The sequence below is a fragment of the Rhinatrema bivittatum genome, chromosome 18, assembly GCF_901001135.1.
Source record: "Rhinatrema bivittatum chromosome 18, aRhiBiv1.1, whole genome shotgun sequence".
NCBI lineage: Eukaryota > Metazoa > Chordata > Amphibia > Gymnophiona > Rhinatrematidae > Rhinatrema > Rhinatrema bivittatum.
The window spans coordinates 35905071-35919202 of NC_042632.1; positions in this window are offsets into that span (position 1 = coordinate 35905071).

The window sequence follows — 14132 nt, forward strand, 5'->3', positions numbered from 1 at the left end:
AACTATATCTTTTTGAGATGAGGTGACCAGAATTGTACACAGTATTCACCATGGAGCGATACAGAGGCATTATGACATTTTCTGTTTTATTTACCATTCCCTTCTTATAATTCCTAACATTCTGTTTGCTTTTTTGACTACTGCAGCACCCTGAGAGGATGATTTCAAAGTATTATCCACTATGATGCCTAGATCCATTCCTTGGGTGGTAGCTGCTAATATGGAACCTAACATCAGTGAAAAAAATGAGTTGTCTTTTTTTCCATTAATTTTCTTCTATTTTTGTTTTGTTATAATAAATACTGAGAACTTCCCAAGCAAAATAAAATAAAAACTGAAAACGAAGGTCCCTAAAAATGAAGCACATCTGTCTACACTTGCTAACTTATACATGTAATTCTGGTCCTGGTCAGTTACTGGGCATGGGGGGCACATGTGGAGGGTAACAGACCACTCAAAGCCCAATGACCTCCGAGTTTCTGCATGGGGGAAAATAATCCCTTTTTAAGGCCAGTAGGGTTTTATTCATGCTATGGGGCTTTTCTGCACACCAGTTCAGTCACAGCAAAAATCACACTCCATTCCGGAGCTGTTATTCAAATTAAGTCTTTACTGAAAACTGGTGGTTGGAAAGCAAGCTCCAAAAGTCTAGAGACACCAGCGCAATGCTCCAGTATGGTAATACAATGTCCACAAAATACAATAAAAGTGGCATCATTCTCTTGTCACACACTCCTTAACTGTTTCCCCAAAGGTAAGCTCTTATGAACAGGCACCCTGCCTCCCTGGGCTCTCCCACTATCTTGGGTGGCAAATCTTTTTCTCCTTTGTTTCTCTCTTCAGCCTCTGTCTGAATTATTTGGTCAATCAGCAACTCTGATTCTCAGGCAGGCTGTCTAAAACCTCATCCAGCAGTTTCTGAAGACCCCTTTCGTTGTGGGGCTCATTTCTCAGGAACTCCTCTTCCCTGGAATCTCAGAGCATCTCCCTCCTGGCCAACCTCCTCCTCCCAGCCACCCTTTCCGGGTAGAAGCACCTCACCTCCCAAGTCCTTCCATGCCCAATGGTAGCACTCTGGCACTGCAGAACTTGGACTCCTGTGTTTCTTACCTCCATTCTCCCCACCTCACCACTGTAGGCGCTTTTATATATACTTTCAACCCCTCCAAATTCGGAGTCACCTCTCTATCTCCCTGACATCACTTTAGGAAGAAGGTTTGTTGAAACCTCTGACACCTACTGCTGGCATAGTAGGCCCGTTGAGGACACTGCTGCTAGAAAGATAAAATGGCAACACTTATAAGGGACAGATTTTGGCATCCTGTTACATGCACGATTCTAGGCATAGGTATTGGAAAATCCAGGTGTGGCCCCAAACAGAAAAGGGGCTCAAAAATGAAAACTATGTGCCTGCTAGCAGTGGTATAAATATCACCTAAGCAGAATGTATGGGAGAAGAAGCCATGAAGTTAGGGGGCTGGTGGCCTATGGCTCTGGAACATCTGATTGCCTGTGGCAGCATTAGGAGGAAAACTCAGTGTGGAGCCTGTCAGGGACACCCAAAAGGGCTTCCTGTTCTCAAGGAAAGCTTGCAAGGAGCATGGCCCCCACTGGGCCTGTGAGGCTCCACATGGACTTTCTTTCCTACTGCTGCCAGCCCAGGCCCTGGACCAGTCAAACGATGTGAGGGAAGGGGAGGACTGGAGCTATAGAGGAGAGGCAAACCTGGCAAGGGGGCCATAGGTGGGTCGGAGGAGGACCCAGGAAGAGGCCATGGGGGAAGGCAGGAGGAAAAGGACGCCTGAAGAGGGCATGCATGGGTATGGGGGAGGGGGAGAGATCCAACACTGAAGGTTCACCTGCTCCTGGCAGCGGCTTACGTATGGCATCGCGTCCACACTGCACTATATTATCACAGCATGAAGGCTGCTTCTGTGCCAAGCTCCAGTACAACTCCTTTATTTTGGTCTTGGGTTTCACTTGTCACTGTGACATTATTGGTGAGATGTGTCCATGTCATTTAGCAGTCGATTGATGGTCAGAGTTTTACCGTGTCTCACCTGTAAATAATCTTCCTCACCTTCAGTTTTTCTCTCAGCACAGAAAGCCAAGCGGCTGCTGGGCTGGTCATCTAAAATCCTAAACAGAGCTGACCAGACTTTATAAAGTTATGTATGAAAATAAAGAGGGGTGAGGCAGAATCCTCCCCCCCAGCTTTAAAACGTCTTTCAGGGCTTTCTGCTTTCAGCCTTCTCTCCCCCCCCCCCCCCAGACGCATAATGTGGATCCTCCCTCCTCTCTCACCGCACCCCCAGATGCGATGGCATCCTGCTGAAATTCAAAGAAGGCGCCTCACCTACAGGTCGATACAGTACAGTGCGCTCCGACGGAGCGCACTGTTAACCCGCCACTGGACGCGCGTTTTCCCTTACCCCTTATTCAGTAAGGGGCGGAAAACGCGCGTCCAACCCACCGACCCTAATAGGGCCTTCAACATGCAAATGCATGTTGATGGCCCTATTAGGTATGCGCGCGGGATACAGTAAGTAAAATGTGCAGCCAAGCTGCACATTTTACTTTCAGAAATTAGCCCCTTCCCAAAGGTCGGCGTTAATTTTTCTCAGCACCGGGAAAGTGCACAGAACAGCAGTAAAAACTGCTTTTCTGTGCACCTTCCGACTTAATATCATAGCGATATTAAGTTGGAGGTCCCGAAGGGTAAAAAAAAAAAAATTTAAATGGGCTGGCGGCTATCGGGTCAAAAACCGGACCCTCAATTTTGCCGGCGTCCGGTTTCCGAGCCCGTGGCTGTCAGCGGGCGCGAGAACAGACGCCGGCAAAATTGAGCGTTGGCTGTCAAACCCGCTGACAGCCGCCGCTCCTGTCAAAAAGGAGGCGCTAGGGACGCGCTAGTGTCCCTAGTGCCTCCTGTTGCCCGTTTCTACCGCCGGACCTCATTTAAATACTGAATCGCGCGCACAGGCAAGTGGCCTCCCCGCTCTCCCACGGACTTTACTGAATCGGCCCACTAGTAATTCTTTCACAGCCTGCAATTGTCTGAGTGAGGTGCAGAGGGAAAGTGACCGGAGAGGGGAGAGACCGGCACAGCAGCCAGGTCTGAGCCCCGATGGATGTGCAGTTCCTGCTAACGGGGTATCTAACCTGTGCAGTCCTTCCGTTCTTCAGACGCCCTAGTTAGTGGGAACCGAGAATCGCTGAAGGGGGTTTTTTTTTTTCTCAGTGGCGGAGACGAAACACTAGGGGTCAGCCTCCTCCTTCAGAATAAACCGTTATGAGAACTCTGGCCACTAATGGTCTATTCTAACGTCGAGTATGACCGAGAGAGAAAAAAAAAACAACAGAGAAATATATAACTTTGTGCACCGACATTCTTTTATGGGGGAAGGGGCTGAGTTTGAGGAGGTTTGGGTTTAAAACCTGATGTGCGTAGCAGGATGTAGGGCGGAGAAGCTGGGCTGTTTATCATCGCTGTAGATGCGGGTAGGACTGGGACAATGCTGCCCTCCGATGTGCCTGGGTTACCTAGGGCGCTATTGATCTAATGCAGCAAGAATCTGGTGCCCGAAGCCACTGCCTTTGTTTGCAACCACTTCTGTTACCAAAATACATGTGGAAATATGTGATTTGGGGGCAGCTGTGTTCTTCATAGCAAGAAATCCACATTCAGAAAATGAAAGAAACAAGGCGTATTTGAATGTTTTGAACAGGGCCCTTTCTTAGAGCTCAGCTGGAAAATGAGTGACCCCATTCTCACTGCTCTTTGGGATATTTCACATTTTCAGCTTATAAAGGCAAGGCCTAGCTGACATACTGTATGCTGTGTGAGGGCAACTTGGTAAAAAGATTGATTGTCCTTTTGTGCTGAGGGTCTGGGTAACAAAGAGCCTTTGAAATGGAAAGGATTCGGCTCTGGTGCCAAAGCACTGCACAAAGAAAAGATGGCAGGAACGGTGGCCACTGCTGGGGTCAGAATGAGGCAGGAAAAAAAGTGATCTGTTAATGTTAGCGGAAGCGTTAAGTGCTCCACTCCAACAAACGAGGGCATTGGGAATGCCAAAGGCAACAGCCAAGTGGGCAATGTGAAACGCTGGGAGTCCTAACAAGAAGACAACAGCCCTGCAGCTGGGTCTGTCTGGCAGGCTGGAACTACAGGAATAAGAGAAGTCATGGCAGATACGCGGGCACTTACCTAGCTGGATGCATCTGGCAGGCTCTGCAGGGGACCTAGGAGGGCAGCAGTCTGATCAGGAGTGGGCAAACTACGGCCCGCGGGCCAAATCCAGCCAGACGACACCTTTTTTTTCCCCGGCCCTCCTCCCCGTTATCTCCGACCCGCCGGTGCCTTGCAATGATGTCATCGACAATGGCTTGACAGCACAGGCCTTTGTTGATGACGTCGACTTGAGTGTCGGCAGCCAGTGATGACACCCCCCCCCCTCAGAGGCGTAGAGCATAGACAGGAGAGCAACATGGCCCCAGAGTCAGCAATTAAAATAGGAGCAGTGCATCCATGGGGCAGGAAGAGGAGGAGCATTGCAGCCCCACCGGAATTGGCGTGTGCCGATAGCCAACATAGGCATCCCCATTGACAGCTGAAAAACGGAGAGAGGCCCATGTGGCTGCTGGTAGGCCCCAACGCAACAGTGGCTGATAAAAAGGGAGAGGGGCCCATGCAGCGGTGGCAGCAACAGCAGAAGAGTGAGAAAGGCTGTGAGGCTGCCGGCAAAAGAAAGATCTTGCCTGGGCGTGTATGTGTGAATGAAGGGGAGCCTGCTGTGTGTGTGTGTGTATGAAGGGAGTCTGCCTGGTTGCATGTGTGCATGTGTGAGAGAGAGAGAGAAAGAGTGAATGGGGCCTTGCCTGGTGGAGTGTGTGAGGGAGTCAGTGAGAGTGAGTGCTTGTGTGTGGATGAGAGCGAGTATGGGTGAGAGAGAGCATGTGAATATGGGTGGATGGGAGAGAACATGTGGATGAGGGAGAGCATCTGTACACAACAACCCCCCTTCCTCTCTGCCTGCTAATCCATGACAGGCTCGGGGCATCTGGAAATCAAAAGTTCCCAGGTATGGAGAGTGGAGTTTTTTAAAAATCCTTACTAGCTTTAATTATTGGGCAGTATCTGATGGGTCTGTTTTGAAATATTTTATGGGTATTTGGAACCTTTTTATATGAGTTTTGAAATATCTGATGTTGTTCTATGTGTTAATTGTTTGAATTCTTCTTCTTATCGGTACGGTTGCTGCTTTGGTCCTTTTCCCCGAGAGTTATACTTGCCACAGTAACTGTTCCTCCCCCCCACCTCCCCTCCCATGCCCGGAGCTCTGAGGGGATCCCCCAGCTCTTGTGAGCACCAGTAATGTGCTCCTGTTTACAAAAACGTTTGCCCACTCCTGACTTAAGATTATTGCAAGCTTTGTGGTTAGACATGGAAAGGGAAGGATGCTGGATGTGAATTAAGTTGGAGGATCTTGCATGCTCATCTACTCAGGAGGGTAAAGTACAAAAGAGGAGGACAATCAAAACTGTCCTGCATGAGAAGAGAGAGCTCACTAGCGGTCAGTAGCTGGGATATATGCTTAGCAGGGATAACTGGGCGGATATGCTATGTTATTATATTGCAAACTTAACTCACTATAGCACCAAGGCGTGGGGCTCAGGAAAGCACAATTGTGTGACATCAGCATGGCATGATCAAGGACTAAAAGGTTTCCCCCATTTTGTATCTATGCATAGCATATCAGATCCTCCTCATAAAGCCTGAAAGTGGGTTTCTTAGTCTCTCCGCATTGGGTGTAGCATTTGCCTTCTGGACGACTAACTCCTTGCCATTCATCGATTCTGTTTCTTGTGTGTCGAGGGGAGATAAGGTAGACCGGGATACTCTGAGCTATAGAAAGAGCTTCAGGTCCTCTGGTTTGGGTGGCAGAGGAGGAGTTAAGATGGCGGCTTGCTAGGCTCTCGCGGGTGCTGGTGTTTTACCTCTGAATTTTCTCTTTTGGTTATGCCTTCCAAAGCGAAAAGGGAAACCCAGGCAATACTCCTCTTCCCGGTCAGTGCACCCTGGATTTGGTGTTCGGCCGAGCGATGGTTGAAGGGGACAAGCAGTCTGTTGCGATTTCCACTGAGGGAGTGCTGGATCCGCTTGCCATAACTCTTAGCCCCCGCTTTCCTCCATCCCAGCCGGGTGCCCCCGATAGTCGCAGGAAAATGACACGGCTCTGTCTATGGTGGGGAGTGGGGCATGGGCGGTGTAGACCCAACTGGGATAGATGATAACATCATTGAACAAAATGGTGAGATGCTCTCATTGGGCATCTCTGCACGAAGCACTGAGGTTGGAGATAAATCCTCTCCTCTCCCGAGTCGTCCCTTGCAACCCCTGGGAAGACCTGTCGAAGTCTCTTTAGACCCGCTATGGTCAGTTTTGGTGCGGGTGGACTCCACTATAACCAACCGTGCCTCGGACATTGTTGGTGAGATCAGTTTGTGAACTCCGAGAAGTTCACTCACAAAGGCTCCAAGGGATCGAATCAAAGGTGACTAATGTGGAACAACAAGCGCAAGATGTTCAAATTGTCAATCCTGCATTAAAACGGGATACGAATTCGGTTCATAAGAAAACTGAACAGCTTGAGAACTTTTCAAGGCATTTGAACCTGCGCGTTCTACGTTTCCCTAGGTTACCAGAGATTCCAGTCAAAGGAACCTTGAAGAAATATTTTCCCGAAGTTTTGGGACTGCCTGATGAAACCTGCCACCCAGGCCTGGATGTCCCAGTAGGCCCACTAGGCCTGTGCCTAGGGCGGCAAAAACCTTGGGAGCCACAGACCAACCTAAGATTTCCTGCCTTCCAGCAGTGCTGAATGTCCCTCATCAGAGAACAGCCTTCTGCGTCCTGCTCCAGCCCCTCCCTCCACACCCCCAATGAAGAGAACTGGAGGGGAGGGGTGAGGCGGGAAGGGACAGAGCAAAGAAAAGCTGCTCTGTTCCCTTTGCCAGCCCCTTTCCTCCTGCTCTCCACAGTGAGCAGGAGGCGAGGTAGAAGGCCAGAGTACCTATGCTTTTATAGTAAGTTTGTTTTGATTTTGATGTTGTACTCCGCCTCACACAAATTCTTTGGTAAGAGGGCGGAATATTAAGATTTTGCAAATAAACAAGAGTAGATAGCAGGGAACAGAGAAGAGCCACTCTGCTCCCTAATCTCGCCCCTCTCTTGTCATTTAGGGACATGAGAAGAGATTAACAGAGCAAAGAGGCCTGTGCCTTAGACCTTCTGCTCTGTTGTCCTTTGTCGGAGTCAGGGCACGGGCCTAGGAGTGGCAGAATCCTCAGCGTTCACTGCATCCACCTATTAGCAAACGTGATTTCTTGAGAAGAGAGGGGGAATGGTCGACCCTTGCTAGCTGACTCACCACTGGATGGAAATGGTTTCTTGTGTGTCAGGAAGTTCTGGTATTGGGTGCTTAGATACCCGGGTTAAGTGTGTTGATACGTCCGCTGGTAATAGATACTATTTCTTTTCAGATCAGAAGAAATCGCTCATTGCAGTGCCTGAAGTAGGCGATAAGATGCGCTAAGAGGCAGGATCCTGGAGCAAGTTCAGTTTTGTTTCCTTTGTTTCAGCTCCCTCACTGCCTCTGTCTCTCCACCTCCTCTTCTTGTGGACTAGGCCTTGCTCTTCTTCCTTTCGTCCAGTATTTCTATTGTGGAAATATTTTCCTTTGTCCAGCCTTTGCTTTCTCATTTGAATATGGCCATGTAAAGTTAAGAAAGTCATAAATAATAATAATAAAAAAAAAAAAAAGCAACAGCTTAAACAAAGCTTAAAAGCATTTTAACAGTGGGATAATGGAACAAGTTTGCTTTCAGAGCAGTGAGATCGGAGAACCAAACACTTTTGTACAGGGGTGGAGAAAGATTCAGGGGACTTAGGGACCAGCCAAACATTTCTCTGTTCTCCAGGCAGTCGTCCCTCCCCTCCCATTTTCCTGCTTCCTTCCAGGTACACCTTTCTTCTCTTCCCTTCTTCTTCCAGGCATTCTCCTCCTCCACCAGCTGTGCACCTTCCTCTCTCCAGCCCCACCATGACAGCTTCCACGATTCCTGCCCCATGGCCTGGGCCCCATCCGAATCGCTTACATTAGGTGCCCAGGCTGTTTACAGATCTGCTTTTCTACCGAAGCAATCACATCTATAACTACGTTTTGTCATAAAAGCTCATTCTCAGGCCGATGCAATATAGCGCCCTTAGCCCGGCACACAGCTTGACACGTGTTTTGGACGTGCTAGAATAACTCCTGATGCAGTAATGGGATTAGCGCATCCAAAACACGCGGCCACACAGGCACGTAACTAATAGCGCTCACCATACGTAAATGCCATGTAGATGAGGCTATTAGCTGTTAAACCTGATTCTAAAAAAATTGCCATGCACCTGATTCACACTTTTAACACGGAAAATTTTACGCCTGTCCCAGAGCAGGCGCAAGGTCTTGCCGTGAGTCAAGGGCTCATTTTAAGAGCAAAAAAATACTAAGTAGGAGGAACCGAAGAAAGCAGCACCATGCAAAATTAAAAAGGCATGCCTGGGAAAAAAAAATTTCTGGATGCACAATATACATGGTCCAGGCCATGTATATATTCTACGTATATATTGTGCCAGTCAATTAGCTGCCGCAGGATAAAATGGACGCTTGTATTGAGCATCTGTTTTCCTAACCTGCACCCAGCCATGTCTCCTGGGCGCCCGATGGCAAGGGCCTGCTAGGACCTCAGTTTCCCCTAGCGCGTCCTTTTTAATACGACAGTTCGTTAGCATATTTCATCCCGCGCCTAGGAAAGGTGAATGGGCGCACGTTAGGAAAAATGGGTGCTCAATACGACCGCCCCTTTTTAGCGTGTTTATATTGCACCAGCCTCGTAGTTGCTTCTCGGTACTCTTTGGGTACTATCCTAAAATCTCCTGCTATCAGCTTGTGCCAAACATCGTAACGTGATCACGCTTAGATTTAAGAATGCACAATGCTTGTGCATCTTAAGAGGTTCAACAAACTCGGAAAATCTCAACCGGTTTATCAAGTCAGTTCGATGAACGTCATTCAATGGAACACCCACACTTGCAGAAAAACACACAGCAGAGCAGAGGATACTTGCTATAGGTGTCCTCACATCAGTGAGCTTCCAGGATCCACTTCAGATATTCCCCAGATCATCTCCTGGATTTTTCCAGAAAATTGTGGGGAAATCCAGATCCCCCATCCACTGTGAACCAAGCTAAAATCCGACTGCTTCAATTCAGATTCTTTGCACATCCCTGGTTGAATTATATCCCGAGAAGTGGCAGATTAACTTTTTGAAACAAATTCAAAAGATTCTCTAGCTGAAGTAGTTTGTTTCCTTCAATTAATAGTTATTTTCTGTTCAGGCTAAAACCATGCTGAGAAGATTATACCTATTTTTTTTTTTTAAGTGGCATAAATAATTGAAAATGGAAATAGCCATTTTTAGAAAGCATTTGATAAAATTCCTCCTGAGAGCTTCCTGAGGAAATGTAAAAGTAATAGGCTAGGAGGCGATGTCATATTGTGGACTGGTAACTGGTTAAAGGATAGGAAGTAATAGGACTAAATGAGCGGATTTCCCAGTGCGAGCGATGAATAGTGGTGAGCCCTGGGAGTCTACACCAAGACCAGTGTTTAATGGCTTCATTAGTGATCTGGAAAGGGAGTAAAGAATGAAGTGATCAAATGTGCAAATGACAGATTTATTGCTTTTTATTATTGTAACTCTCTGCTATTGTATTTATATGCTACTAGCAAAGGGTGCCTGATGTTGCTCAGGTAGTCTGGTCCTTTGCAGCCTGTGCCTGTGTGGGTGTCTGTCTATGCCTGCCTAATTGTGTGCACCTGTGTTTGTGTATGTGTGTATTTATGCATGCATGAGCCTGTATTTATGCATGCATGAGCCTGTATGCGAGCTTGTATGTGTCTGTCCTTTTGTGTGGGAGCGTGAGAGACAGGACTTCACAGACAGAACAGTACCTGGCATTGCTCGACTTGACCGATCACAGACAGCCTGCCTGTGTGAGTGTGTGCAGCTGCGTGCAACAGGTCTTTGCACAGTGCATCTTCCACCGTTCCGGGTGCCACTTGGTGGCCACAGACAAGACACGACAGTGTGACCAATTGACAGACTGACACAAACCTCATATATAAAAAGTGAATTTCATAGAAATGATGGCAGAAAATGACCAAATGGTCCATCCAGTCTGCCCAGCAAGCTTATGGTAGTAACTGCTGGCCATTCAAGCCACCTTTATAATTATCAGTTTCCCAGACTGTCAAAGTCAGGGCCCTTGTTGGTTGCTGTTTGAGTCCAATTCCCCATTACCTCTGGCCATTGAAGCAGAGAGCAATGTTGGAGTTGCATCAACAGCATTAAGGCTTATTGGTTAAGGGTAGTAACCACTGCATCAGCTAGTTACCCCTATGCACTCTTTTCATTCACATCTTCTAGCCTTAAGGGATCCACAGTGTTTATCCCAAGCCCCTTTGAAGTCTTTTACTATTTTTGTCTTCACCACCTCTTCCGGAAGGGCATTCCAGGCTTCCACCACCCTCTCCATGAAGAAATATTTCCTGACATTGGGTCCGAGTCGTCATCCCTGGAGTTTCGTTTCATGACCCCCCTAGTTCTACTGATTTTCTTTCCAGTGGAAAAGGTTTGAAGTTTGTGCATCATTAAAACCTTTCAGCTATCTGAAGGTCTGAATCATATCTCCGCTGCACCTCCTCTCCTCCAGAGTATACATATTTAGGTCCTTCAACCTCTCCTCAATAATGGAGACCACCCACCATTTTGGTCACCCTTCTCTGGACTGTCTCCATCCTGTCTCTGTCCCTTTTGAGATACAGTCTCCAGAACTGAACACAGTTCTCCAGGTGAGGCCTCACCAAGGACCTATACAAGGGGATTATCACCTCTTTTTACTTTCTGGTTATTTCTCTCTCACTGCAGCCCAGCATTCTTCTGGATTTCGCTATTGCCTTGTCACATTGCTTCGCCATCTTCAGATCGCTAGCCACTATCACCCCAAGGTCTCTGTCTTGTTCCGTGCACAATAGCCTTTCACCCCCCGATGTTTTGCTGATGAAATGAGCTTCCCTGGGTCCTTTTTGAAGGAAGGCAACATATAAATTGAAAAATTAAATGGCACGAAATTATTCAAAATAATTAAATGTGAGCTGATTGCGAGGAATTGCAGGAGGAACTTGCGAGACTGGGTAGCTGGGTATCTAAATGTCTGATGAAATGTAATGTGGGGAAGTGCAGAGATGCACACAGGAAAAAAAGAATCCCAACTATATGTGCACAATACTGGGTGCCATTCATGGAAAGGAACTTGGTGTGTGGCAGGAGGAAAAATAGAGTATTAGCAATTATTCAGAAAGGAATGAGGATGGGGAATAAAACGGAGACTGCATGGTACAACCATACCTTGAATATTGTGTGCAGTTCTGGTCACCCCATTTCAAAACAGAACGAGCAGAACCAGGAAAGGTACAGAAAAGGGCACCAAAAATAATAAGGGGGATGGGAATGGCTCCTTTGTGCTGCCCAGTTTAGAGCTCTTCAGCTTGGAGGATATGATAGAAGTTTATAAAATCACAAGTGGTGTGGAACAAGTAAATAGGGAATGGTTATTTGCCCTTTCAAATAGTTCTAGGACTGTTGGACAATTCATTAAACTATCTGGAAGTGGATTTGCAACATTTTAAGAAAGTTAGATTTTTTTTTTAAGTCAATGCACAGTTTTGCTAGAATGTGTTGCTAGAGGATGTGGTCAAGGCCAATAGCAGAGCTGCTTTAAAAATAACAAAAAAAAAAACCCCAAACAAAAAAGATTTAAAGAAATTTATGGAGGACAGGGTTTCATTAAGAATTATTAGCCAGGTAGGCCTAGGGCATGCAGCCTCTTACTACTGAGCGCTAGGAGTGAAAAACAGGAAATGGATCTCCCCAGTGGGATCTGATGGGGACTTCTTCCAAGTGACCCCGATTGGGCACTGTTGGAGACAGGATGCTGGGCTGAATGAACCATTGCTTTTATCCAGGATGGCACGTGGGATTATCCTAAAAATAGTAGTAATGTAGAATAGTGACATTATTTTTAGGAGTAATTACTATATATTTGTGACATAACTTGTGAATATAATTACATTGTAAATCGCTTTACTACATTGATTTTCTGCTATATTAAACTCAGCTGTTGTGCACCTATAATACTACTGATCCATAGCATTATGGATCAAAATACAGCACATGCTATGTATACCTTCTGCCATGAGATTTTTTTTTCTTTGACCAATTTTTTCTTCTTAGTGGGAAACATTGGTAGGATGTGTCCTTTCTGATTTGCAAACCTGTGAAAATGTCTTCAACAGGAGAGACAGCGTTAACATAAACGACAGATACCCACATCTAAATCTGACTAAACTAATTGAGGTAGTAACCTATTTCTAGAGTCTTAAGACAGAAGGTAATAAGAGTTAGCACTGATAGATTTAACACACTTTCTTCCCCAAGAGTGACATCTCACCGTTTCACAAGTCAAGAAAGCAGCTGCTGTCTCGAACCAGTGAGCAAGCTTTGCACACGGCACTTCCTGACATCTGGCTGGCTGTCAGGGTGAGGGGTGCACACTTTACCTGTGTTAGCCTGAAAGCATTGGTGCTGTTGGAGAAGCAGAACCACCAGTGCTAATTACTGGAAGGATTGGACTTTAGAAACCTGCTAATTCTCCGTGAATGTCTAATGGTAGGCCAAATCCGATAGCTTTGCTTGGCACCGACGTACTAAGCGCTCCCCGCAGGAGTTGGGTATGGATGCATATGAGCTCCATCGCAAACTTCTGCAGGAAACTGTTATTGAGCCCAGCTGGTTAAAAAAAAAAAAGAATAACTACACCTCATTGAGAGTGGGGAGACTTTACTTCTCCACCCCATCTGTTTTGTGGAACCAGTATGCTGTGTTTTGCTCAATTCTGAATTAAGGAGCTGCTGTGCACAATAACTCAGAATGCCAGTAACCTCTGGCAGGTGCTGGACCATGCATGAAGGTTTACTATTTTGCAAAGGGGCAAATTTGCAAATTTTATTGCAGTTAGGGCTTCCATGTGAAAAAACAATTTAAAAAACGGACAAAACGTTGACATGTTAGCATTTTCTGCACTTTTTCTCATTAAGGCCCCATTTGTGAAAGCATTTTGCATGGTGGTAGATGTATTATTTACATCTGACAATTATTTTTTTTTGTATTACAAAACTTTAACCTCCTTTTGGGTGGACAGTAAATGTTTTAAAAATTAAATTACCGTAAATTAGCTAGAACTTACCTTTCATCAACACAAACCCCCAGAATGGAAAGTACAGAAATAGTTTTATTCCTTCTTTTTATTTTATTTACATGTTTGGAGCCATGCTCATTAGGAGCAGGGCCTCAGTTTCAGCTAGGTTTAGAGGCCCAAACAGGGCCTAGGCATTTATTTTTAGTCTCTGGTATCCCCGTGAGAGGGGGGACACCAGATAAGTTGTTAGAGGCAACGTAAAAAAAAAGGGGTAGAAATAGTCCAAAATGGAACAGCAGAAGGTGCTACAAGCCAGAATTTGAGATGCACTGGTAGATCAGCATGGGAGGTCCAGGATCAGAGCAGCATTTGAGATGAATGGATGTGGAAGATTAGAACACCAAAAAGGTGTTTGCTGGTTAGGCTTCTGGTGTTGACAGAACCATAAAAAGTACTCTGCCAGAACTTCAAGTCTGAAGGCAGACTTGAAGTTCACCAAGAGAAGAGATGGGTCATGGCAGTCATATTTAGCGGTTTTGAGTGTTCAAATTTCAGTTGGGAGAATAGAAACCTTTGAAAAAGAACCAATCAACTTTCATCCTGGTTCCTTCTAGAGGAAGTGTCTTTAGATTATAGACAGTCTGCAAAAGCAGCCATTATTATGTTTGTCATGGTATCACTGCTTTTAGACTTTCATCGTTCTACAAAACATTAACCACAAGAAATAAGGTGGAAAAAACAAAACAAAACACCAGAGGCAACTCAG